This window comes from Cetorhinus maximus, chromosome 5 (assembly GCF_964194155.1).
Source record: "Cetorhinus maximus chromosome 5, sCetMax3.hap1.1, whole genome shotgun sequence".
In the NCBI taxonomy this organism is placed as follows: Eukaryota; Metazoa; Chordata; class Chondrichthyes; order Lamniformes; family Cetorhinidae; genus Cetorhinus; species Cetorhinus maximus.
The window spans coordinates 157,900,337-157,926,935 of NC_135883.1; positions in this window are offsets into that span (position 1 = coordinate 157,900,337).

Here is a 26,599-nt window from a genome sequence, read left to right on the forward strand (position 1 = left end):
TTTCAATTTTGGCTTGTACAAATGAACATAGGAATTAGGAGCAGGAGTAGGCCACTCAGCTTCTCGAGCCTGCTCTGCCAATCAATAAGATCATGGCTGATATGAATGTAAACTAAACCCTACATTCCAGTCTACCCCTGATAACCTTTCATCCCTTTTTTGAATCAAGGATCTATCTTGCTCTGCCTTAAAAATATTCAAAGATTCTGCTTCCACCGCCTTTGGAGGAAGAGAGTTCCAAAGACTCACAACTACCTGAGAGAAAAAATCTCCCCTCCTCTCTGTATTAAATGAGCTGTCCTTATTTTTAAACAGTCGCCTCTCGTTCTCGTTTCTCCCACAAGGGGGAACATCCTCTCCACATCCACCCTGTCAAGACACCTCAGGATCTTAAAGGTTTCAATAAAGTCAATTCTTACTCTTTTAAATCCCAGTGGATACAAGCCTAACCTGTCCAGCCTGTCCTTATAAGACAACCTGCCCATTCCTGGCATCAATCTAGTTAACCTTCTCTGAACTGCTTCTAGCGCATTTGCATCTTTCTTTAAATATAGAGAGCGGTGCTGTTCACAATACTCCAGATGATTCATGCATTAGGATCCCCAGATCCCTCTGAATCTCAGAGATCTGCAATCTCTCACCATTTAGATAATAAGCTTCTTTCTTATTCTCCCTGACAAAAATAACCTGTTCACAGTTGCCCACATTATACTCCATTTGCCAGATCATTGCCCACTCACTTAACCTACCTCTGTCACTTTGTAGCCTCCATACATTCTCTTCACAATTAACTTTCCTATCTATCTTTGTGTTGTCAGCACATTTAGCAACTATTCCTTAGGTCCCTTCATCAAAGTCATTTATATAAATTGTGATAAGTTGAGGCTCCAGCACTGATTCCTGTGGCACAAGAAACATAGAAACTAGGAGCAGGAATAGATCATTCGGCCCTTCGAACCTGCTCCACCATTCAATATAATCACTGCTGATCCTCTATCTCAACACTTTCTCTCCATACCCCTTGTTACCACTAATATCCAAAAAATTATCAATTTATTTCTTGAATATACTCAGCGGCCTGGCCTCCACACCCTTCTGTGGTAGAGAATTCCACAGATTGAGCATCCTCCGAGGGAAGGCATTTTTCCTTCTTTCAGCATTAAATGGCCTGCCCCGTATCCTGAGAATGTGGTCCCTGGACTCCCCAACCAGGAGAAACATCCTCTCTGCATCCAGTCTGTCTAGCCCTGTTAGAATTTTATATGTTTCAATCAGATCCCCTCTCATTCTACTAAACTCTAGTGAATACAGGCTCAGTCGAACTAATCTCTTCTGATGCGACTGTCCTGCCATACCCGCTATCAGTCTAGTGAACCTCTGCTGCACTCCCTCTATGGCAAGTATATCCTTTCTTAGGTTGGGAGACCAAAACTGCACACAGCACTCCAGGTGTGGTCTCACCAAGGCCTTGTATAACTGCAGTAAGTCATCCCTAATTCTGAACTCAAATCCTCTTGCAAATCCTCATCCCTCCCAATTGCTTGCTGCACCTGCCTGTTTACTTTTATTGACTGGTGTACAAAAAAACCTAGATCCCTTTGTACATCGACATTTCCCAATATATCACCATTTAAATAATACTCTGCCTTTCTCTTTTTCACACCAAAGTGTATAACTTCACATTTATTCACATGATCCTACATCTGCCATATGTCCCATATGCCACACACACAACTTGTCTAAATCACCCTGAAGCCTCCTTGCATTCTCCTTACAACTCACAACTCCATCCAGCTTTGTGCCATCAGCAAACTCAGAAATATTGCATTTCTTTCCACATCCAAGTCATTTATATTTCTCCTGAGTATCTGGGGCCCAAGCACTGATCCCTGCGGTACACCACAAGTCACCGCCCGCCATACGGAAAAAGATCAATTTATTCCACTCTCTGTTTCCGGTCAGTCAACCAATTCTCAATCCATGCCGGTATATTACCAACAATCACATGTGCTTTAATTTTGCCCATTAGCCTCATATGTGGGACCTTATCAAAAGCCTGTTGAGATCCAAATGCATCACATCCACTAGTTCTCCCTTATCTATTCTACTAGTTACATCCTCAAAAACTCCAGTAGATTAGTTAAGCATGATTTCCCTTTCATAAACCAATGCTGACTTTGTCTATTCCTGTTAATGCTTTTCAAGTGTTCTGTTACCATGTCTTTTATAATAGACTTTAGCATTTTCCCCACTAATGATGTTACGCTAACTGGTCTGTAAATCTCTGTTTTTTCTCTCCCTCCTTTTTTACATAGTTACATTTGCCACCCTCCAATTGTAGGAACTGATCCAGAGTCTATAGAATATTGAAAGGTCACCTCCAATGCATCTAACATTTCCTGGGCCACTTCCTTTAGTACTCTGGGATGTAGATTATCAGGCACTGGGCATTTTTCAGCTTTTAAACCCATTAATTTCTCTAGCACTATTTTTTTTACTAATCCTGATTTTCTTCCATTCCTCCCTCTCACTAGACCCTTGGTTCCCTAACATTTCTGGGAAATTATTTGTGTCCTCTTTAGTGACGACAGAACCAAAATGTATGTCGAATTCTTCTGCTATTTCTTTGTTCCCCATTAGAATTTCCCCCGTTTCTGACTGTAAGGGACCTACATTTGTCTTTGCTAAACTTTTTCTCTTCACATGTTATCGAAGCTTTTACAGTCAGTTTTTATGTGCCCGACAAGTTTACTCTCATGCTCCATTTTCCCCTTCTTGATCAATCTTATTGTCCACTTTTGCTGAATTCTAAACTGCTCCCAATCCTCAGGCTTGCTGCTTTTTCTGGCAAGTTTTTATGTCTCCTCCTTGGATCTGATACTATCCCGCATTTCTTTTGTAATCCATGTTTGAGCCACCTTTCCTTTTTTATTTTTGCACCAGAGAGAAATGAATGACTGTTGTAATTCCTGCATAGGTTCCGTAAATATTAGCTATTGCCTATCCACCATCAAGACTTTTAGTAAGGTTCCCCAATGCATTATTGCCGAATCGCACCTCATACCCTCATAGTTCCATTTATTTAGATTCAGGACCATAGTTTCGGATTCAGGTTCTTCACTCTCCATCGTAATGGGCAATTCCATCATTTTATGGTCACTCTTCCCCAAGGGATAATATTGTTAATTAACCCTTTCTCAGTGCACAATACACATTCTAGGATAGCCTGCTGCCTAGATGGTTCCTCAATGTTTGGTCTAAGAAACCATCATGTATACACTCCAGGAAATCCTCCTTCACAACCTGATTACTAGTTTTATTAGTCCAATCTATATGTAGATTAAAGTCACCCCTGATTACAGTTGTACCCTTATTTCCTGTTTAATGCCTTTCTGCGTTGCTGTTTGGGGGCCTATAGACAACCCTCACCAATGTTTTCTGCCCCTTGGTATTTCTTATCTCCACCCAAACAGATTCCACATCATGATTTTCTGAGCCAATATCCTTCCGCACTATTGCATTGATTTCATCCTTTACAAACAATGCTACCCCAGCTCCTTTCCCTATTTGTCTGTCCTCCCTAAATATTGAATAGTCCTGGATGGTCAGTTCCCATTCTTAGTCACCCTGTAGCCATGTCTCGGTAATTGCAGCTATATCAGAACTGTTTATATCTATTTGCGTTGTTAATTCATCTACCATATTGTGAGCGCTCCGTGCATTAAGAGACAATGCCTTTAGACATGTCTTTCTAACCTTGTTAGTCATCTTAGCTTTATTTTGCACCATTTGTTTTACACCCTTGTTTTTTCTGCCTTCCACTTTTGTTTCTTACTTTTCTGTCCTTGGTTTCCATCCTTGTTTCCCCCTCCTCTGTCTCCCTGCTCAGGTTCCCATCCCCCTGCCATTCTAGTTTAAACCCTCCCTGACCGCATTAGCTAACATACGCCTGAGGACATTGGTCCCGGTCCTTCCCTCTTGTGCAGCAGGGCCACCGGTGGTACCATGGACTTGGCTCCTGCAGCTTTCCCTTGAGAAGTTGTCTCCCGCAACACTATTCAAAAAAGTATATCTGTTAGAGAGGTGGATAAACATGGGGGCCTCCTGCACTACCTGCCTTCCTCTACTCTGCCTGGTGGTGACCTATCCCCTTTCTGCTTGTTTAGTCTTTACCTGTGGTGTGACCAGCTCAATGAATGTGTGTCCACACAATATCAGCATCGTGCATGCGCCACAATGAATCCAACTGCAGATCCAGCTCCATAAGTCAGTTAGCCAATAAATGCAGCTGGACGCACTTCCTGCACACATGGTCACCAAGGACACTGGAAGTATTCATGTCTTCCCACCTAGTTCAGGAGGAGCATATCACGGGTGTGAGCTCTGCTGCCATGACTTCCATTTCAATTAAGCTCGTTAGTTACTCCCTTTAAAGAATACTAACTATGCTAGGGACCTTATTCTACCCAAACACTCCCACTACAGTCCAAAGTCCCCACGTTATTTTGTTTAAGCTAATGAACTGCAGTAGTTTAATTAGTAGAAAAAGTAGAAGTGGAAGTGCTCACCTGACCCTACTTACCAATCAGCTGCCTCCGCTGTGTCGTGTCACTTTTTGAATTGTGACGTCACTTCGAAATCCACCACCTGAAGGTCCTGAGCGTACAGCTCTACTCTCCGGTCTCGGCCTCTGTTTCCCATGCCCTTTTATATTGATGTCGCTGGCCTCTCCTCTCTTGTCTAAAACTCACCTTCCTCTAACCCGAACAGCAACTTTTAGTTATTTGTTAAATTAAAGAAAGACTAGACTTCAGATAGAATTTTACCCTTAATTTAACCCTTATACTCCCTCAGTCACCAATCTCCAACTGAAGTTCTCTACTGCAGCCAAACACAGCACTCCAGTGCAGACAAAAGACCACTTGTCACATCCTGCCAACCAGAAAAAGACCCATTTATGCAAACTCTCTGCTTCCTGTTAGCTAGCCAATCTTCTATCCATTCCAATATGTTACCCCCTACACCATGATCTTTTATTTTCTGCATTATCCTTTGATGTGACACTTCATCAAATGCCTTCTGGAAATCTAAGTACAGAACATCCACCGGTTCCCCTTTTCCACAGCACATGTGACTCCTTCAAAGAACTCCAATAAATTGGTTCAACATGATTTCCCTTTTACAAAACCATGTTGACTCTGTCTGTTTGCCTTGAATTTTTCTAAGTGCCCTTCTATAGCATCTTTAATAATAGCTTCTAACATTTTCCCTATGACAGAGGCTAGGCTAACTGACCTTTAGGTTCCTGTTTTCTGTCTCTCTCCATTTAGGAATAAAGCAGTTATATTTGTTATTTTCCAATCGAATGCAACTTTCCCCAAATCTAGGGAATTTTGGAAAATTAAAGCCAATGCATCAGCTATCTCCCTAACCACTTCTGTCAAGACCTCACAGTGAATTCCATCTGTACCTGGAGATTTGTCAGCCCGCAGCCCCAACAATTTGCTCAATACCACTTTTCTGGGGATTGTAATTTTCCCGAGTTCTTCCTCCCTTCCATTTCCTGATTTACAGCTAAGCCCAGGATGTTACTTGTGTCCTCTATAGTGAAGATCGAAGCAAAATATCTGTTTAATTCATCCGCCACCTCTCGACTTTCAATTATCAATTCCCCCGACGCACTCTCTAAAGGACCAACACTCACTTTGTTAACTCTTCTTATTTAAATATCCATAGAAACACTTACTACCCATCTTTATATTACGAGCTAGCTTTCTCTCATTCTCTAATTTTTCCTTCCTTATTAATCTTTTTCACATCCTTTGCTGTTCTTTATATTCTTTCCAATCTTCTGACCTGCCAGCCATCTGTGTGTAATTATATGTTTTTTCATTAAGTTTGATGCTGTCTTTAACTTTTTTAGTTAACCACAGATGGTGGGCCCTCCCTTTGGAATTTTTCTTTCTCATTGGAATGGAAATATTCTGTGTATTCTGAAAAATCCCTTTAAATATCTGCCACTGAACCTCTATTGGCCTATCCCTTAGGGAGTGGTGAGGTGCCAGAGAGAATCACAAAGGTCCAGAAGGCCAATCGGATGACCTGTTTTGAGGTTTTGTCTTATTTGCCAAAGGGGAATGAGCCGGTTTCAGCAAAAGTGTATAAACGTCAGAGCCCAAGAAGACATCAGCACTGCAGGCGGAGGATAGGGGCCTGGTCACTCACTGGGAGACGTGGGGAGACTTCGTCCAGAGGGCCAACCACCTGAAGGGTGACCCAGTGCACGAGGAGTCTCCAAGCACCCGGTACAGTGAGTACGAGCTGTCACTAGTGAATGAATAATGGTTTCCTACCTGAAGTAGAAATTGCATCCAAGACTGGCTTTGTGATGTTGATATGCAGAGAACAGGTCCTGAACCTTGTAGACTCCCTGCTTCTCGCGTCTTACACCTCCTGGACAGCCGTTGCAGTTCAGAGCTGCATACAGCAGACCTGGACAACACCCTGGCTTGTCAGGGGAGGGGTAAAGAAATTTCATGCCACCCAAGTGCCAGGCAGTGACCATGAACAATGGCATCACCATTGCTGAGAACCAAGCATCAACCTCCTGGGTGTCACCATTGCGCAGAAACTAAAGTGACCAACCTCACAAACACTGTTTCTATCCGCCCAGATTAGAGACTTCATACTGGATCACCTCCTGCACACCCAATCCTCACTGCAAGGCAGACGTCTGAGTGTAATGTAATATTCACCACATTCCTGGATGTGTGAAGGTCAAGCAACACTCCAGGAGATGACACAACCGTCCACAACAAATCAATCCCTTTAACTTGCACCACATCTATTAGCTTAAATATCCACACCCTCCACCATCGGTATGTTGTAGCTACAGGCTATAATCTCTACAAGATTCACTGCAGAGAGTTACTAAAATTTTTAGTTTGGTGGGTGGTCGCGAGCCCCACCCGCTCGAGCGTGAAACGACACTCATTGATTTCATCCAAATGTGCCGACGTCAACGCACAGTTACGCGATGGTTTGGTCAGCGGGTGCACAGCGGAGTCGGCAGCACGCCCGCTGACAATGAAAAAGCTGTTAAGGAATCAATTAACTTAAATTTTTCACTGATCATCCAACCTCATGGTTGGCGGGCAGGTAATAAGGCCAAGCGGCCTTTGCACTTTTTTGGAAACCTCATCCACGTGCAGGATGAAGTTTCCAAAGCAAATAAAAAATAAAAGTTTTAAAATTTAATCAATAACATGTCCCTGCTCATGTGACAGAGTCACAAGAGGGGTCTTTTAACTACATTTTTCAAATCTTTATTTATTTTTTTAAAAACTGTTAGGGGGGAATATAGGGTTAGAGTAAGAATTTATTGAAAGGGAATGAATTACTTAAAATCTCCAAGCAGCCAGTGCTATCAAGCACATTAACAGTTAAAGGTTACCAGATGAACCTTGCACAGCCTTAGGGCCTGCAAACAACACAAAGGCTTTGGGAACCAGACTGGAGTCAGAGGATGGCAATAACATAGATTAAGTGTGCTCTTCAACAGATAGGGGAAGAACATATAGTCCTAGTTTAGATAGGAGGGAACGTCTCTGCCTGGTTGAAAACAAATAGAGACATTCGGTGCATGTACCTGTTACCAGAGATGTCTTTTTAATGTAAACCTATATGTTGACGAGATCGGAATCTGGAATCTGTTCTTGTACGTGACCAATAATGTATAAATATGCTGAACACTTGTAATTTAGCAGAGTGCTATCTCAAGCTGCATTGAGATGGTTCTCCCCTTGCAATTACTCAAATAAACGATCGTGACCTGTACCTGAGACTCCTGTGGGCCGTTTGTCAAAGTGACCACAACAAAATGCTTTTTGTTCCTGAGGCAGCTCTGTATATAGAACTAATGAGAGATGAAGAAAACCAGTATCACAAGACATAAAGTGACTTCATCTGCACATGGACAAACCAAATACCTGAATTTTAATAACTGGAGATTTTACAACCTGAGACACAAAATGTACCTGTAATTCTCTCAGGCTCTTTATTCCCTGGATTAGTAACAAAGCTTGTAGTCAAACCCGAATCTAGCAGACATGAGGAGGTGGGCGGTGGGTAGCAGTGCGATTGCACACGGCATGAGGCTGTAAATTCAGTTACAGATCAGGTGGCAAATCTATGATTTTAAATTGTTAATCCCAGGATTAGCAGCACCAGATTAGCAGCATCAGGTTAGCAACATGAAAAGGCAGAATTGACTTTAACTACTTAAGATGGTTGATAACTTGAATTCTTGCCAATGTAACAGAAGAATATAAGAACAAAAGAAATAGGAACAGGAGTAGACCATTCGGCCCCTCAAACCTGCTCCGCCATTCAATAAATTCATGGCTGAATTTTTTGTGTTTCGAATTCCATACTCCCATCTATCCCCGAAAATCATTGTTTCCCTTGCCTAACAAGAATCTACCTACATCTGCCTTCAAAATATTCAATGATCCCGACTCCACCACTTTCTGAGGCAACCACCAAAGTTGCACTACCCTCTCTGAAAAAAAAATTCTCCTCGTCTCTGTCCTAAAACAGCACCCCCTAATTTTAAAACAGCGCCCCCCAGCTCTGGACTCATCCACAAGAGGAAAGATCCTTTCCACACCCACCTTGTCAAGGCCATTCAGGATCTTGTATACTTCAATCATATTAGCCCTCAATCTACTAAACTCCAGAGGAAACAAGCCCTGTCTGTCCAACCTTTCCTCATCAGACAAAGGAAGCTTTATATGGTGAGAAATTAGAATGTAGTCAAAGTAGACATCTACGCTCAGAGTGAGTCTGAACATGAAATCACTTCAGATAAGCAAACATTTTTTAAAAGTACAGCTAAATCTTGAAGTGAAATTACTTTTGGAAGGTAGCCAACCAACCAGCCATTTCAAAACACCCCATTACACAGTTTGGAAAGAAAACATTTAGCCTCCACTAACTCTTTAATTGATAAGATTTATTAATAAGATAGACAATAGGAGCTTGTTTCGTCTCTGCAGACTGTCTATTAAAAGTACACACCATTAGCTTTTGGTCAGTCAGCCATCTTTGGAACATAAAGGGTCAGAGGGCAGTCTTTTGTGAATTCCCCTGGGTTGAGACAGAGATATATCAAAAGTCGATATGACCATAGTGAATTTCTGAGTATATATCTTTCTTAATTAGAAAGCCCTCTACACCTCCATCCCCCACCAGGATGGTCTGAGGGCCCTTAGCTTCTTCCTCGAACAGAGGCCCGAACAATCCCCATCCACCACTACTCTCCTCCGTCTGGCTGAACTTGTTCTCACACTAAACAATTTCTCCTTTAACTCCTCTCACTTCCTCCAAATAAAAGGTGTGGCTATAGGTACCCGCATGGGCCCCAGCTATGCCTGTCTCTTTATGGGGTATGTGGAACATTCCTTGTTCCAGTCCTACTCCGGCCCCCTCCCACAACACTTTCTCCGGTACATCGATGATTACTTCGGTGCTGCTTCATGCTCTCGTCGGGACCTGGAAAAATCTATTAATTTGGCTTCCAATCTCCACCCCTCCATCATTTTCACATGGTCCATCTCTGACACTTCCCTTCCCTTCCTTGACCTCTCTGTCTCAATTTCTGGTGATAGACTGTCCACCAATATCCATTACAAGCCTACCAACTCCCACAGCTACCTCGACTACAGCTCCTCACACCCCGCTTCCTGTAAGGACTCCATCCCATTCTCTCAGTTCCTTCGCCTCCGTCGCATCTGTTTAGTTGATGCTACCTTCAAAAACAGCTCCTCTGTCATGTCCTCCTTCTTCCTTAGCCGAGGTTTTCCACCCACGGTCGTTGACAGGGCCCTCAACCGTGTCCGGCCCAACTCCTGCGCATCCGCCCTCACGCCATCTCCTCCCTCCCAGAAACATGATAGGGTCCCCCTTATCCTCACTTATCACCCCACCAGCCTCCGCATTCAAAGGATCATCCTCCGCCATTTCCGCCAACTCCAGCATGATGCCACCACCAAACACATCTTCACTTCACCCCCCCGGCGGCATTCCATAGGGATCATTCCTTCCGTGACACCCTGGTACACTCCTCCATCAGCACTTATTGCTCAACCCCCACCTATGGCACCTTCCCATGCCCATACAAAAGATGCAACACCTGCCCCATCACTTCCTCCCTCCTCACCGTGCAAGGACCCAAACACTCCTTTCAAGTGAAGCAGCATTTCACTTGCATTTCCCCTAACTTAGTCTTCTGCATTCGTTGCTCCCAATGCGGTCTCCTCTACATTGGAGAGACCAAACATAAACTGCGCGACCGCTTTGCAGAACACCTGCGGTCTGTCCACAAGAAAGACCCAAACCTCCCTGTCGCTTGCCATTTTAACACTCCACCCTGCTCTCTTGCCCACATGTCTGTCCTTGGCTTGCTGCATTGTTCCAGTGAAGCCCAACGCAAACTGGAGGAACAGCACCTCATCTTCGGACAAGGAATTTACAACCTTCCGGACTGAATATTGAATTCAACAACTTTAGATCTTGAACTCCCTCCTCCATCCCCACCCACATTCCGTTTCATCCCCCTCCCTTTTGTTTTTTCCAATAATTTATATAGATTTTTCTTTTCCCACCAATTTGCATTATTTTTAAATCTATACCTTTTATGCCCTGTTAGTCTTTCCATCCCACCCCCACTAGAGCTGTACCTTGAGTGTCCTGCCATCCATTCTTAATTAGCACATTCGTTTAGATAATATCACCACCTTCAACACCTCTTTGATCTTTTGTCTGTGGCATCTTTTGATTATCTGCTCCTATCACTGCTTGCTTGTCCCTACAACCACACACCACCACCCCCCCATTTCTCTCCCCCCTCCCCCCACCCCGCACACAGACCATGCCAACCCCCCACCTTAAACCATCTTATATTTCACCCCTCTCCTAATATTACTCAGTTCTGTTGAAGGGTCATGAGGACTCAAAACGTCAACTCTTTACTTCTCCGCCAGTGCTGCGAGACCTGCTGAGGTTTTCCAGGTAATTCTGATTTTGTTATCTTTCTTAATTGTTACTTTATGCTTGAGTTACCAACAAATTTGCTGATAAGGTAGATTTATAAATTCTATGTATTTAGAACTACATTATTTATATGTTATGCTTAGCTTTAGTTATCATTTATAAATTAATGTATAAGCTATAATCGACAATGGGCTTTAGTAAAATGTATATGTTTTTGAAGCATATAGAATGTGCAGTCTTAAATATTTATTATCTCACCAATCCACATAAATACATTATTCTAGAAGTCTTAGTAAGTTTTCTAAGAGCTGAAATTGGTTAACTTTCAAAGAAATTGGTGAAGTAAGAAATTCCTCAATGTGTGTCCCGTCCTGAGATAATTTTGTGGGCTTTGAGACTCCTGGAGGAGAGGGCTTGTATTTGAGGACCCAGTCTAAGACTATCTTCCCTTAATGCTTAGAATCTCTTTTAGTTGAGACTTTAAGCTAGCAATAAGTTGAAGGGATGGGCTTACCTTGCCAGGAGTTATAAATAGTAGAACCATTAACAGCTGGCGCCCAACTTGGGGCTTGAGATAATTTTAATGAAAACCGTCTGAAACTAGAGTTATCCTCTGAGACATAAGGGCCAGGATTTTCCAGTTGTCGAGCGGGCACGACGGAAGCGGGCGTGGGCGGGTCGGGAACACGATCACCGACTGCGTTTGGCTCTGCAATGCCATTTTACACGGGTGGGCCAATTACAGCCCGCCCAGTATAATACACGACAATGACATCAGCAAGAAGGGGCGGGCGGGGGTGGGAGCTCATTGATTAATGACATGTCCTTGTTCTTCCTTTCAGGTTCACCAGAAGCCCCTCAGGGTCAGGGGCCTGAAGGCCCACCACTCACCCCAGAGGACACAGGCGATAGAAACGCACCAGTGTCACACCCTCTCAGCCAGGCAGGCACTAGCGCAGATACCAATACCTCGGTGGGCATTAGATCGGCGGATAGTGTCTTGGTGCACAGAGGTGAGGGCACTTTACATTCACTTGAGTTGCAGGCGGAGGCAGAGTGTGCCCAGGGTGCCTGCAGTCGGAGTACTGCTGGGGAACTGGAACATGCTCAGTCGGTAGCTGGTGATGAGCCTCTGGAGTCGTCCCTGAGGCAGCAGATGCTGGGAGACCAGCAGGGTGTGAGGGACGATCTGGCAGAGATACATGAGGGTATGGGTGCCATGGTCTCCATTATGGAGGAGTCCATGCCGAATATGAGTAATGCAACAACTGCTTGTTGTGTTCAACAAGCCTCTGGGAGCTTCATTAATTCTGCAGGTGCAGGGAAAACCATGATGTTATGAGTGACTTGTTTGTCATTGAACCCTATGCAATGGCACATAGCACATGTTGTTCACCAAGCGAATGTTCCTGTTAGGTATTGAGTATGGAGCCTGCAGACCTGGCATGTTCTGGTTGTTCTTCTTTGGTAGTCTAGCTGATGGACTGTTGGATCAAAGCCTCCCGGGTGTCCCTGCCTCCATGGAGATTACCCAGGTCAGTATCTATCCCCACAGCGTTCTCCTGACCGTGCTCGTCCTCGGACTTAGGATTTGACTCATCGTCTGCAGCCAGAGCAGCTGCGTCAACATCTTCTTCTTCCACTGCATCCCCTCCTTTCCAGCGCCAGATTGTGGAGAGTGCAGCATGCAGCCACTATCAGTGACACACAATCCAGGGGGTATTGCAGTGAGGCCCCTGAACGGTCCAGGTATTGGAATCGCATCTTGAGAAGACCGATGGTTCTATCTACCACCGCCCTTGTGGAGGCATGGCTCTTATTATACGGCTGCACGGCCTCTTTTCTTGGATGACGGAGGGGCATCATATGCCATCTTTTGAGGGGAGAGCTCTTGCCGCCCAGGTGCCATTCATCCAGCTGGGCTGGAGCACTGAAGAGTCTCGGCACCTGGGAGTGTCTCAGGAGTGAAATCCTTTCCTGTTGACGAAGGCACCCGGATGACCGGTAGAGAGAAGTGTTTCTAAAGCAGACAGTATTCTAGGCTTCATTAACAAGGGCATAGAGCACAAGAGCAGGGGCTAATGATGAATTTATATAAGGTACTGGTTAGACTCAGCTCAGCGACAAGCACCAGGGGATTGGGAAGCCTACAATGACCAACAGTGGACAACCAAAAAAGAAATAAGGAGGGAGAAGATTACATATGAGTGTAAACTAGCCAGTAATATAAAAGAAGATTGAATGAGATTTTTTAGATATATAAAGCATAAGAGAAAGGCAAAAATGGACATTGGGCTGCTGGAAAATGATGCTGGAGAAGTAGTAGTGGGGAACAAAGAAATGGCGGAGGAACTGAATAGGTACATTGCGTCAGTCTTCACGGTGGAAGACACGAGTAACATCCCCAAAGTTCAAGAGAGTCGCGGTGCAGAGGTGAGTATGGTGGCCATTACCAAGGAGAAGGTGCTAGGAAAACTGAAAGACCTGAAGGTGGATAAATCACCTGGACCAGATGGATTACACCCCAGAGTTCTGAAGGAGATAGTTGAAGAGATAATGGAGGCGTTATTGGTGATCTTTCAGGAATCGCTGGAGTCATGGAGGGTCCCAGAGGACTGGAAAATCATTAATGTAACCCCCCTGTTTAAGAAGGGAGTGAGGCAAAAGACAGGAAATTACAGGCCGATTAGCCTGACCTCGGTCGTTGGTAAGATTTTAGAGTCCATTATTAAGGATGAGATTTCAGAATACTTGGAAGTGCATGGTAAAATCGGGCAAAGTCAGCATGTTTTCATCAAGGTGTGGTCATGCCTGACAAATCTGTTAGAATTCTTTGAGGAGGTAATCAGTAGGTTAGACAAAGGAGAGCCAATGGATGTTATCTACTTGGACTTCCAGAAGGCCTTTGACAAGGTGCCGCACAGGAGGCTGCTCAGTAAGATAAGAGCCCATGGTATTAGAGGCAAGGTATTAGCATGGATAGAAGATTGGCTGTCTGGCAGGAGGCAGAGAGTGGGGATAAGGGGGTCCTTCTCAAGATGGTGACCGGTGACTAGTGGAGTTCCGCAGGGGAACCACAACTTTTGGGACCACAACTTTTCACTTTATACATTAATGATCTAGATGAAGGAACTGAGGGAATTTTGGCTAAGTTTGCAGATGATACAAAGATAGGTGGAGGGACAGGTAGTATTGAGGAGGCGGGGAGGCTGCAGAAGGGTTTGGACAGGTTAGGAAAATGGGCCAAGAAGTGGCATATGGAATACAACCTGGGCAAGTGTGAGGTCATGCACTTTGGTAGGAAGAATAGAGGTATGGACTATTTTCTAAATGGGGAGAGATTTCAGAAATCTGGAGTGCAAAGGGACTTGGGAGTCCTAGTCTAGGATTCTCTTAAGGTTAACGTGCAGGTTGAGTCGGTAGTTAGGAAGGCAAATGCAATGTTGGCATTTATTTCGAGAGGACTAGAATATGCAAGCAGGGATGTGCTGCTGAGGCTTTATAAGGCTCTGGTCAGACCACATTTAGAATATTGTGAGCAATTTTGGGCTCTGTATCTCAGGAAGGATGTGCTGGCCCTGGAGAGTGGCCAGAGGATGTTCACGAGAATGAACGCAGGAATGAAAGGCTTAACGTATGAGGAACGTTTGAGGACTCTGGGTCTATACTCGATGGAGTTTAGAAGGATGAATAGGGATCTGATTGAAACTTACTGAATACTGAAAGGCCTGGATAGAGTGGACGTGGGGAAGATATTTCCATTAGTAGGAGAGACTAAGACCTGAGGGCACAGCCTCAGAGTAAAGGGAAGAATTTTTCGAACAGAGATGAGGAGAAACTTCTTTAGCGAGAAAGTGGTGAATCTATGGAATTCATTGCCACAGAAGGCTGTGGAGGCCACGTCATTGAGTGTATTTAAGACTGAGACAGATAGGTTCTTGATTGGTAAGGGGATCAAAGGTTAGGGGGAGAAGGTGGGAGAATGAGGTTGAGAAACTTATCAGACATGATTGAATGGTGGAGCAGACTCGATGGGTCGATTGGCCTAATTTCTGCTCCTATGTCTTATGGTCTTATTGATTGAGGTATTCAAGTTGGTATTGGTTGATTATTTAAATAGAAACAATGTGCAGGGTTACCAGGAAAAGGCAGGAGATTGGCCCGAAGTTAAAATGCTCAGACAGCCGGTGCAGACATGATGAGCTAAATGGCCCCCTTCTACAGTTTGACAATAAATAAATTCATGCTTGAAGACTAAGAGGCATCCCTCACGAGTGCTCTGTAACGTTTCTGTGCACTCACCTCCGAGTTCCCCTTAAAGTGCAGCCCGCCAAGTGCTCGCCTTTTATCTGCTGTTGTGAAACACATCGGCGTGGGTGGCCGGTCCAGCAGCAGGGGGAATGAGTCCGGCGGGCGAACCTTATGATGATATGCAGATGGACCACGATGATGTTCCCAACGTCCGATGGAAGGAAATGCAGCCGCCATCGACGGGATGAGCAGACAATCGCAAACTGGTTTCACAACGCCAGAGGTTATGGACGATTCCACCCACTGTCTTTTAAAGTACACACCATTAGCGTTAGGTCAGTCAGCCATCATTGGAACATAAAGGGTCAGAGTTCCCTTTGGAGAATTTCCCTCGGTTGAGACAGAGATATATCAAAATTCAATGTAACCATATTGAATTTGTGAGGAACTAACTTTGTTAATTGTTGTTGTTTGTTTGAGTTATCCAGCAATATTTGCTGATAAGGTATATTTATAAATTCCATGTATTTAAGACCACATTATTTACATGTTATGCTAGCTTTAGTTATAATTTATAATTTCATGTATAAGCTACAACTTATAATGAGCTTCAGAAAAATGTATTTGCTTTTGAAGCATATAGAACGTGTTGTCTGAAATATTTTTTACCTCGGCAATCCACATAAATACACCACTCCTGAAGTCTTAGGAAGATTTCCAAGAGCTAAAATTGGTAAATTTTCAAAGAAGTTGGTCCACTAAGACATGTCTCAATATATGTCCCGTCCCAAGATAATCATGTGGGCTTTGAGAGTTCTGGAGGAGAGGGCTTGTATTTGAAGACCCAATCCAAGACTTTGTTCCTTTAATGCTTAGAATCTCTAAAAATATTCGAACCATAAAAAATGCCATCACTTGAGACTGGAGAGAATTCTCTGGCATTGGGAAAGTGTTCAGGGAAAAGTTTCAGAAGAGATTAGAGTTCGGGCAGGTGAAGGGATGACTGTACCAGAGGGTGGGCAAAGGTTTTGAGTGGATCCTGTAGTGTCACTCATATGGACCGGAGGGCCTGAATGGAGGGACAATCTTGAGCGGTTGCGCTATCAATTCCTGCCCTCTTTGCCCACTAGGGAGACTTCAAAACATTAAAAAGATGCACATGTCAGGGCTGCTGCTTATTTTTACACTGTGCCCCCTTGTTCCAGGTTCCCTTTCACCTCTGTCAGTCCGTGTCAGGGAAATTGCACCCCAGTGAGAGGCAGTGTCCAGGAAACAGAAACCCAGTGAGAGGCAGTGTCCAGGAAACAGAAACCCAGTGAGAGGCAGTGCCAGGAAACAGAAACCCAGTGACAGGCAGTGTCCAGGAAACAGAAACCCAGTGAGAGGCAGTACCAGGAAACAGAAACCCAGTGAGAGGCAGTGTCCAGGAAACTGAAACCCAGTGAGAGTCAGTGCCAGGAAAACTGAACCCAAGTCAGAAACTAGACTTCAGTGGGAGCTGCTACAAAGGGTTATGTACCTCAACCAGTCTCAGTTACCTCCGGAGAGGAGGGGAAGAAACAAACAGGAACAATGTGAAATGCTCAAGTCATTGGGCAGTGAGACCCACACCAGCTTCACCTACTCAGTGAGGAAATGGTGGTCTGTCCCGTGGTTGGAGTGCAGCATGGCCACTGGGTTCCCACTTTCCGCCAGTGCAGGAAACCCAAGAAATGAAACTGTGCAGACATGAAACCCGAATGTGACATTGTTTTCTCCCGGGTCACTAACACCAGCGACCGGCAGATCAATCTTCCATTCCAGGCGACTCCCAAACAGGGAGGGTTGACAATCCTGAGTGTGTGAATGGGAATCAATTGTGAAATAGCTTCCCGAGTGTTCAGACTTCCCGGGAACCGGCACACAGAGAGTTAATGGTTTCTAATGGCATCAGCAAGAGCATTTCTTCAATACATGATGTTCCTGCTTGCAGCTAAACATTATTCAAAATCATCTTCATAAAACAGTATAAGAAGACCTGAGCTCTCTGCTCAATCTGCAGATCCACCTGAAGGTGCTGAGAGTCATTCAGTGTGTTCACCATTGACCTGAGCAGAGACCAGGATGCTGAGACTCTTCCTAACTGTGTCTGTCCTCTTCTGGCATCAAATTGCTGCAAAGGATAAGGTGGACAACGTCTGTCATGAAAAGCACTGCATTAAGACCACAGAAGTGATTCAGTACAAGGTAAGTATAGTTCAGATAAAAGCAAAAAACTGCGGATGCTGGAAATACAAAGCAAAAAAAAATTTGTTCCAGTGAAGCTCAACGCAATCTGGAGGAACAGCACCTCATCCTCCGACTAGGCACTTTACAGCCTTCCGGACTGAATAATGAGTTCAACAATTTTTGATCATGAAGTCTTTCCTCCATCCCCAACTCCTTTCCGACCCCCCTTTTTTTCCCAATAATTTATTTAGATTTTTCTTTTCCCACCTATTTCCATTATTTTTAAATGTATTTCCATCCATTGTTTTATCTCTACCTTTTCGCCTATTTTGATTCCTTCTCTTCAACCCACCCCCACAAGGGCTATCTGTACCTTGCTTGTCCTGCTTTCTACCCTTAATTAGCACATTCCTTAGATAATATCACCACCTTCAACACCCCTTTGTCCTTTTGTCTATGACATCTTTTGGCTATCTCCACCTATCATTGGCCCTCTATCCAATTCTACCTGTCCCACCTTCCCCTTAAATCAGCTTATATTTCACCTCTTTTCTAATTTTACTTCGTTCTGTTGAAGAGTCAAACGGACTCGAAAAGTTAACTGTGTTCCTCTCCGCAGATGCTGTCAGACCTGCTGAGTTTTTCCAAGTATTGTTCAGAGTTTACTGCATTCAGTCATGTTTGTACCAGGGGAAATTATACAATGCCTGTTTTTGGGGTAAAGAACCTGTGGTGGACCGACAGCGCACACCTCAGCCCTGAAACATGAGACTGGACTGAAATTGGTCCTTGGGTCTCAGTAACATTTTATACATGAGCTGCTGTCGGCTGATTGGTCTCCACTGCCAGCTTGTGTATTGAGAATATCAGGGTTCCCGTCTCCAGCAGCGGGTCTAAAGTGGGGTTGATGTGGAAACAGAGAGGTTAGATGGATGATGCGAAGGACAGTAGAGTCGGGACACATTCCTGTTACTCCTGTATTCACTGAATCTAACCCAATTTCTGAAATTTATAACAGATTTAAGATCACTATGTTACATCTGTAAGAAGCTCTTTCTTTTCGTTATCCAATCCCCTATTCATGTTCATGCTTCACAACATCCGGGGAGTGACAATCACCTTCGGATTTCCACTCTGCTCCTTTTCACTCACCCAGGTGTGGGGGAGGGTCAGGATGTCAGGAAGGGTAGGGAGTAGTGAGGGTAGGTGAGGCTATTCGGCAGGGGGGAATGAGGTGTCATGTGGTAGTCGGGCGTAGAGCTGGGATAGATGGGTTGGTGTGGGGGTAATCTTGGGCAATGGTTGTGGGATAGTCAGGGAGTGGGGTGTACTCGGAATGTTTTGGGTTAGTCAGGGATTGGAGGAGGGCTGGGACTGTCCAGTGGTGGGGGTTAATCTGGGTGTGGGGTTTAGTCGGGGGTGTTGTAGGGTAATTAGGGTGTGGGAGGGTCAGGGGGGAGTCAGGGGGATGGGGAGTAGCATGGGTGGGGTCAGATGGCGGTGGTGTCGGGAGAGGATCTGGGGTTTGGGTGGTGGGGTTGGGATGCAGTCAGGGGTTGGGGGTAGTCGAGGTGGTGGGGTAGTTTGGGGTGCAGGATAGTGAGGTGTGGGGGCTTTGGATGGTAATTGGGCTGTAGGGGGTAGTTAGGGGTGGGGGTTAAATTGTGGCGGTCATTGGAGAGGTGGAGGTAGTTGGGGTTGGGGGGGTGTTTGGGGTAGTGAGGTTAGTCAGTGGTGATAATTGGTGGGATCGCGATAGATAGGGGAAGGGAGGGTTAGTCAGGTGGGTGGCTAGATAGGGGTTGGGGATGCGGATAGCTGGGGGGCTGGGGGTGTTCAGGTGATTTTCGGTGTGACTGGGGTGCAGTCAGTGGGGGAATCCTCAGGGAAGGCAGATGGGAGACATGTCAGAAATGCCAATTTGGAAGATGGCATCAACAAAACAGATACAGATTCACACTGAGGTCATTAATTAATCCTGACACGTTACACAATACTAAGTCTAACCTGCTCTCTGGTTGGTTCCAGAATGTGTTCCTCTAAAAAACTACCTTGCAAGAATCCATGAAATCCTTATCGAGGGTGACTACTGCCAGTCTGATTTTTCCAGTTTATATGTGAATTATAATTAACCATGGTTATTTCCGTCCCTTTATAACAACCTAATATTTCATCTTGCATCATTTACCCTATATTGTGGTTACTTTTAGTGGACCTATAGACCACTCCCACGAGTGACTTCTTTGCCCTACTATTCATCATCTCCACCCAAACCAATTCGACACACTGATCTCCTGAATAAATGTCATCTCTAACTATTGCACCAATGCCATGCTTGATCAACAATGCTACCCCTCCACCTTTACCTAGCTTCCTATTCTTCTTCAGTGCCCTATGCCCTTCAATATTCAGAACCCAATCCTTGTCATCCTTGCAGCCACTTCTCTGTAATGACTATCAGATCATATTTATTTAATTCCATGTGCGCTATAAATTAATTTATTATGTTCTGAAAGCTAGGTGCATTCAGATGCAGAACTTTTAGTTTTGTTTTTTTGTTATCTTTGTAACATCTAGTCTTGACTGTTCGTGAACTAATAGGCTTTTTTCTCTCTATCCCTGCCATTCTCTGGTATTTATTTCCCATATTAAAATTTTGCTCATCAGCTTTGACTCTACCCAAGCTTGGTCCCTCACCCCGCACTCCCATCCCCCACCTTGTTTAGTTTAAAACAATCTCTACTTCCCTAATTATGTGGCTCACGAGGAAATTGTTCCCAGCACAGTTCAGGTATAGGCCATCCCAGTGGTGTAGCCCCTACTTTCCCCAGTACTGACGTCAGTGCCCCACAAACTGGAACCCACTTCTCCCACACCAGCCTTTGAGCTACATGTTCATTACTCCAATCTTATTTGCCCTACGTCAATTTGCACGTAGCTCAGGTAGGAAACCAGGGGTCATTACTTTTGAGATTCTGCTTCTTAATTTGGCACTTAGCTCCTCATACTGGCTATGTAGAAACTCCTTCCTTGTCCTGATTATGTTGATGGTACCTACATAGACCATGATAACTGGATCCCCACCCTCCCACTCAAAAGTTCCTCTTCAGCCCTGAGCAAATAGCCCAATCCCTGACACCGGGCAGGTAACACAGCTGTCTGCACTCTCACTCTTTACTGGATAGAATAGTGTCAATCGCCCTCACTATACTGTCCCCTGCTATCACTACATTCAATTTTGCTCCCCCCACTTGAATGGCTTCCCCAGGCACTTCATGCAGATGTGTTTACCCTGACCACACTGGTATCCACGAGATCCCACATGTTGCAGCCATGACTCATTACCTATCCTGCCTTCATCATATGTTTTAATTAACTGCTTAGTTATTTTATTCAATGATGGTTTTTTTTATGTATTCTATTAATCTTACCAAGTTCCTATACTAGTTGCAAACTTAGGAATAGAAAAGACCTGAACCACTGACCAGATCCTCAACAAACAGCTAGCTTATTCACCTGCAGTAGAGCAAGAGCCAATTCCTACAGCTGAAAATGTTAGAAAAAGCAGAGGAGCAACTCCCTCACCTCCTCACCAAACTCCCTGCACTCCATTGAGGTCACACTCCAGTGCAAGGTCACACTGAAATGTTTGAATCTATGGGTTCTGAAAAGAAAGGTATAAGCTGAGCCCAAGAACTGAAAAACAATTTCAAGTTAATTTCCTTAATTAACTATCTACAGCTGCACCCCAGTGGATAGCTGCTCTCTCACTGGTTGGGTTGGTGTCAGCTGTGGCTCAGTTAATAGCAGCCTTGCCTTTGAATCAGAGATTTGTGGGTTCATATCCCACTCCCGGAAACCAAGAACTGTGGTTGTACTTGAAAGAGATGCAATCTGTGACTGTTGATAACTCGAAAGAGTTTCCCTGGATGAGACTTAGAATGTTAAATGTTAAAAGCAAAAATGTTAGACATTTAGAAAGAGATTTAATGTTCCCTCAACTCACCAAACTCTCAGCGCTCAGTTGAAGTCGCACTCCAGTGCAAGGTCACACTTATAATCGTTGTCAGTTTGTTTTGCTTTTGGAGTTTCTTATTTATTAATTACATTTTTCCACTTAATTTGCCTGGTTCTGTCACAGCTCAAAAGCGATTTAAAAAAATACTATTTGCACATTTATTTAGTACAAATGAAATGCAACATCACATTGAACCTGTGGATAGGATGTAAATTCAGTGCTCAACACAACTTGTACGACAGCTTCTGGGGGCAGGGAAATCAATCCAGTTCTTGAGTGATGGCCGTACTGAATGTACCATGTATCATTCTTCTCTGAAACATTCAGAACAATGATTTTCTCTACATATTTTCTGCGCTGCTGTCCATTCAAGAGAAGACAATCCATCACCAAGCAGAGAGGCCACGTACAGAAGGAGGCCCGTCCAAACTGCTGCTGCCCTCCCGGTTCAAGCAGGACACCCTTAAGCTGGGGAGCAGGCACGCACCCGTGCAACCGGGCATGGAGAAGCGAGGGAGCCAGATGAAGGTAAGAGCTCAGTGCACAGGGCGGTCCAGGTGACAGCAGCAGCTTCTCCGCCCCTCCACCAGTGACCATGGCACCAGGTGAGGCTGTGGAGATTGGAGAGGTGCCAGCTGTGGCACTGTCCACTCCATCCCAGGCGGGGCCAGCACGGGCGCCACTGGCCTGAGGACAACCGATAAGGTCATCAAGGGAACAGGACGGCAGGGTCAGCAGGCTGTCTCCGATACCAGTGCCAGAGAGGGGGGAGCACCGAGAGTGAGCACTCACAAGTGTAAGTTAAAGGCAGCATGAGCACAAGACGAACAGGTCAAGGGTGATTTTATGTTCATTTATGTTGAGTTAATGTATCCTGGTCTGGGACTTAAGACCAGAGGGTTTCATGTAAGTAGCCTGTACTTGTCAAAATGATATAAATCTGGTTTTGTCATCATGGCCTGAGTATCTTCACCTTTTTAATTCATTGGTGTGGGGAACTCCAGGATGTTATTCTGGACGTAGGTGGCTGAGAACTTTATTGCTGAGTGTTCTTCGTGTTCAAATGAAAGGGTCTTTTCAGACATCTGATTTAGAGGAGGCAGCCCTGGCATGAATTTGAAGCTGATCTTTGTTAGCCTCACTGAAGGATCGTTGGATCAAGGCATCCCTGCTGTCTCTGCCTTCCTGGGGGTTACCGAGGTCAGGCTCCACACCCACAGCATTCTCCTCTCTGTGCTCATCTTCCAACTCACCACTGGACACATCATCTGTGGCTTATGCAGCTGCATCAAGATCCCTTTCCTTCAGTGTGTCCCCCACTTGCTAGTGCCAAACCACAGTTCCCATTAGCAGAGTAAAGGAAGGCTGTCTGATACCTGGAAAGGTCCACATGGTTTGAACCCTCCTGGCAGACAGCAATGAGTCCTGAAATGAGGCCGGGAAATGCTAAGAATGAGGCCCTGAACAGAGATGAAGCTGCCAAATACCAATAAACAACCAGCTGCAAACTATCTCCAAAACTCCTCACTACTCACACTGGCAATGCTGCTGACCCTTTTTATCCCGCCCTTAGATGAGGTTTGAGGAAATGTCAGCTGGCCACCTGCCTGTTTTGCCCGTGTAATGAGCAGGAAATTGCTCGGGCAATGAAAAACCTCAGACAATTGCATTGTTCAGGGCCTTGAGTTGCTTGTTAATTAATGGTGGGCACCGCTCTGGCACCCGCACGCACCCACCGGGTGAATGATCGCGAGAGTGCGCGGTGATGTAGGGAGGCTCGCCCAGGAGGGAAACATTCTGCCCTTGGAGTTTGGTGAGAGGAGAGTTTTAAGTATTAATTTTGTTCTTAAATTTTGCTCTGAGAATCGAATCTAGTCGGTAATTAGCAGTAACTGGAAAGTGCTGTGTAAGCAGGCTAAGTTCTTTCTTGCAGTTTAGACAGGGTAAACTCACTCTCGGCTGTAGGAGCTGAGTAGTTAATTCGCTAACTGGTTCAATCTGGTTACTGTTGCCCCTGTTCAGTTTACTATAAATTCAGGGTTCTTTCATGCAGCTGACAAATTGAGTGAAGACTTGGAGTTTGGTTGGAGGAAGGAGTTGTTCATTTCTTCTTTCTACCATTCTCAACCCATAGAAATTGGTTCTTGCTATTACAGGGAGAGGAGCGAGCTGTTTGGTGCAAATCTGGTAAGTGGGTAAGTTCTATTCTATGGCAATGTTTAAAATAGTAAATAGTTTGATGGTAAAGTTAATCAAATAAGTAAGAAAGCCACATTTAACAAGTGATTAATGTAATTATTTAAAACATATTAAGGATGCAGTATGTGGGAGCTCCTGGATAACATTGTGATCCACGACACACACGTCTGTGGTGAGTGTTTGCGCCTTGAGGAAATTCCGCTCAGAGTCATTGATCTAGAGGCTGAGCTGCAGACTTTGCAACACATCAGGGAGGGGGAAATTTACCTCGATGCTTTATACCAGGAGGCAGTCACACCACTTCGGATAGGATCTTGTGATTTGGTCAGTGTCCAGGGACAGGAGGTTATGACTGTGAGGCAGGCAAGCGGACCCAGAGGGCAGCAATGTGAATCTCTGCAAACGTCCAATAGGATTTCAGTTCTCTCAATTTGTTTGGATGAGAGTGGAGGCTTCAGGTGGATGAGCAAACTGACCATGGCACCGTGGTACAGGGAGCCATTCAAGTGGGGGAGCAAAAAGGAATGTAGTGGTAGTAGGGACAGTATAGTGAGGGGGATTGACACACTTCTCTGTCACAAAGAGTGAGACTCCAGACAGCTTTGTTGCCTGCCTGGTACCCAGGTTCGGGACATCTGCTCAGGGGTAGAGATGAACTTGCAACTGGAGATGGAGGATCCAGTGCTCATGGTCCATGTAGATACCAATGACGTAGGCATTCAAAGCAAAGCAAATCAACTGATAGCACAAATCGAAATAAGTAAGTACAATCAGATAGCCATTATAGAGTCATGGCTACAGGATGTCAAAGTTTGGCAACTGAATGTTGAAGGGTACATGACATTTAGGAAGGACAGGTAGGTAGGAAAAGGTGGATGGCTGGCTCTGTTAACTAATGATGGTGTTAACACTTTAGAGCGGGATGACCTAAGTTCAGGAAACCAGGATGTAGAAGTGGTTTGGGTTAAGGTGAGGAATGTTAAAGGCAAGAAGTCACTTGTGGAAGTGGTGTACAGGCCTCCTACTTGCAACTACACACTAGGACAGAGCATAAAAGAAGAGGTAATGGGGACTTGTCAGAAAGGTACAGTAATGGGGGCTTGTCAGAAAGGTACAGTGATAACCATGGGGGATTTTAATCTGCATATAGAATGGAAAAATCAGATGGGCCAAGGTAGCGTGGATGAGAGTTGATAGAAAGTTTTCAGGGTAGTTTGTTTGAACAGTGCATTCTGGAGCCAACCAGAGAACAGGCGATACTAGACCTGATATTGAGAAACAAGATTGAATTAATTGTTAATCTCCTAGTGAGGCACCCCGGGTAGCAGCGATCATAATATGGTTGTCGTTTACGTTCATTGTGAGGGAGAAACAAGTGCGTAGAAGACGAGTATTTAAAACTAAAATAACGGCAATTATGGGGGCATGAAAGCAAAGGTAGCTAAAGTGAACTGGCAAATGAGGATAAGGGATTGGTCAATAGAAGTTCAGTCGCAGACATTTAAATGAATATTTCAGATACACAGAATATAAATACATTCCAATGAGAGAAAATTCCTAAGGGGAGGGCCCACCATCTGTTGTAAACTAAAACAGTATCAAACTTAAAGAAAAAGCATATAAGTATGCAAAGATGGGTGGCAGGTCAGATGTTTGGAAAGAATATAAAGAACATCAAAGTATGACAAAATGTTTAAGGAGGGAAAATTGGAGTATGAGAGAAAGCTTGCACATAATATAAAGAAAGATAGTAAGAGCTTCTTTAGATATTTTAATAAGAAACGAGTTAACAAAGCCAGAATTGGTCCAATCGAGAGTGTGTCTGGGGAATTGATAATGGAAAGTTAGGCCATGTCGGATGAATTAAACATGTACTTTGCTTTGGTTTTCACTGTAGAGGACACAAGTAACATTCCAGAAATAGCCGTACATCAGGAAATGGAAGGGAGAGAGGAACCTGGGGAAATTACAATCACCAGGAAAGTGGGATTGAGCAAATTGTTGGGGCTGTGGGCTGACCAATCCTCAGGTCTGGATGGACCTCAACTTAAGGCCTTGAAAGAAGTGGCTTATGAGATAGTTTATGCATTAGTTTTAATTTTCCAAAATTCCCTAGATTCAGGAAGGTTCCATTAGATTGGATAATAACAAATATAACTCCTTTATTCAAAGAGGGAGGGATACAGATAGCAGGGAACTTTTGGCCAGTTAGCCTAACATCTGTCAGTGGAACATGAGAAGTTATTAGGAAAGATATAATAGCACCGCACTTAGAAAAATTCAAGGCAATCAGGCAGAGTCAACATGGTTTTGTAAAATGGAAATCATATTTAACCAATTTATTGGAGTTGTTTGAAGGAGTCACATGTGCTGTGGATAAAGGGGTAAATGTACTGTACTTATATTTTCAAAAGGCATTTGATAAAGTGCCACAACAAAAATTATTGCACAAAATATAAGCTCATGATGTAGGGGGTAACATATTGGCATGGATAGAAGCAGCTAACAGGAAGCAGAGAGTTGGCATAAGTGAATCTTTTTTTGGTTAGCAGGGTGTGACAAGTGGTGTGCCACAGGGATCAGTGCTGGGGCTCAACTTTTTACAAATTATGTAAATGACTTGGATGAAGGGGCCGAAGGAATGGTTGCTAAATTTGCTGGTGTCACAAAGATAGGCAGGAAAGTCAATTGTGAAGAGGATGAAAGGAGGTTACGAAGTGACATGGATAGGTTAAGTGGGTGGGCAAAGATCTGACAAATGGGCAAAAGCGAAATGGTCCATTTTGGTACGAAGACTTAAAAATAAACTTTTTTTACCTAAATGGTGAGAGATTGCAGACTTCTGAGTTTCAGAGGGATTTGGGTGTTCTA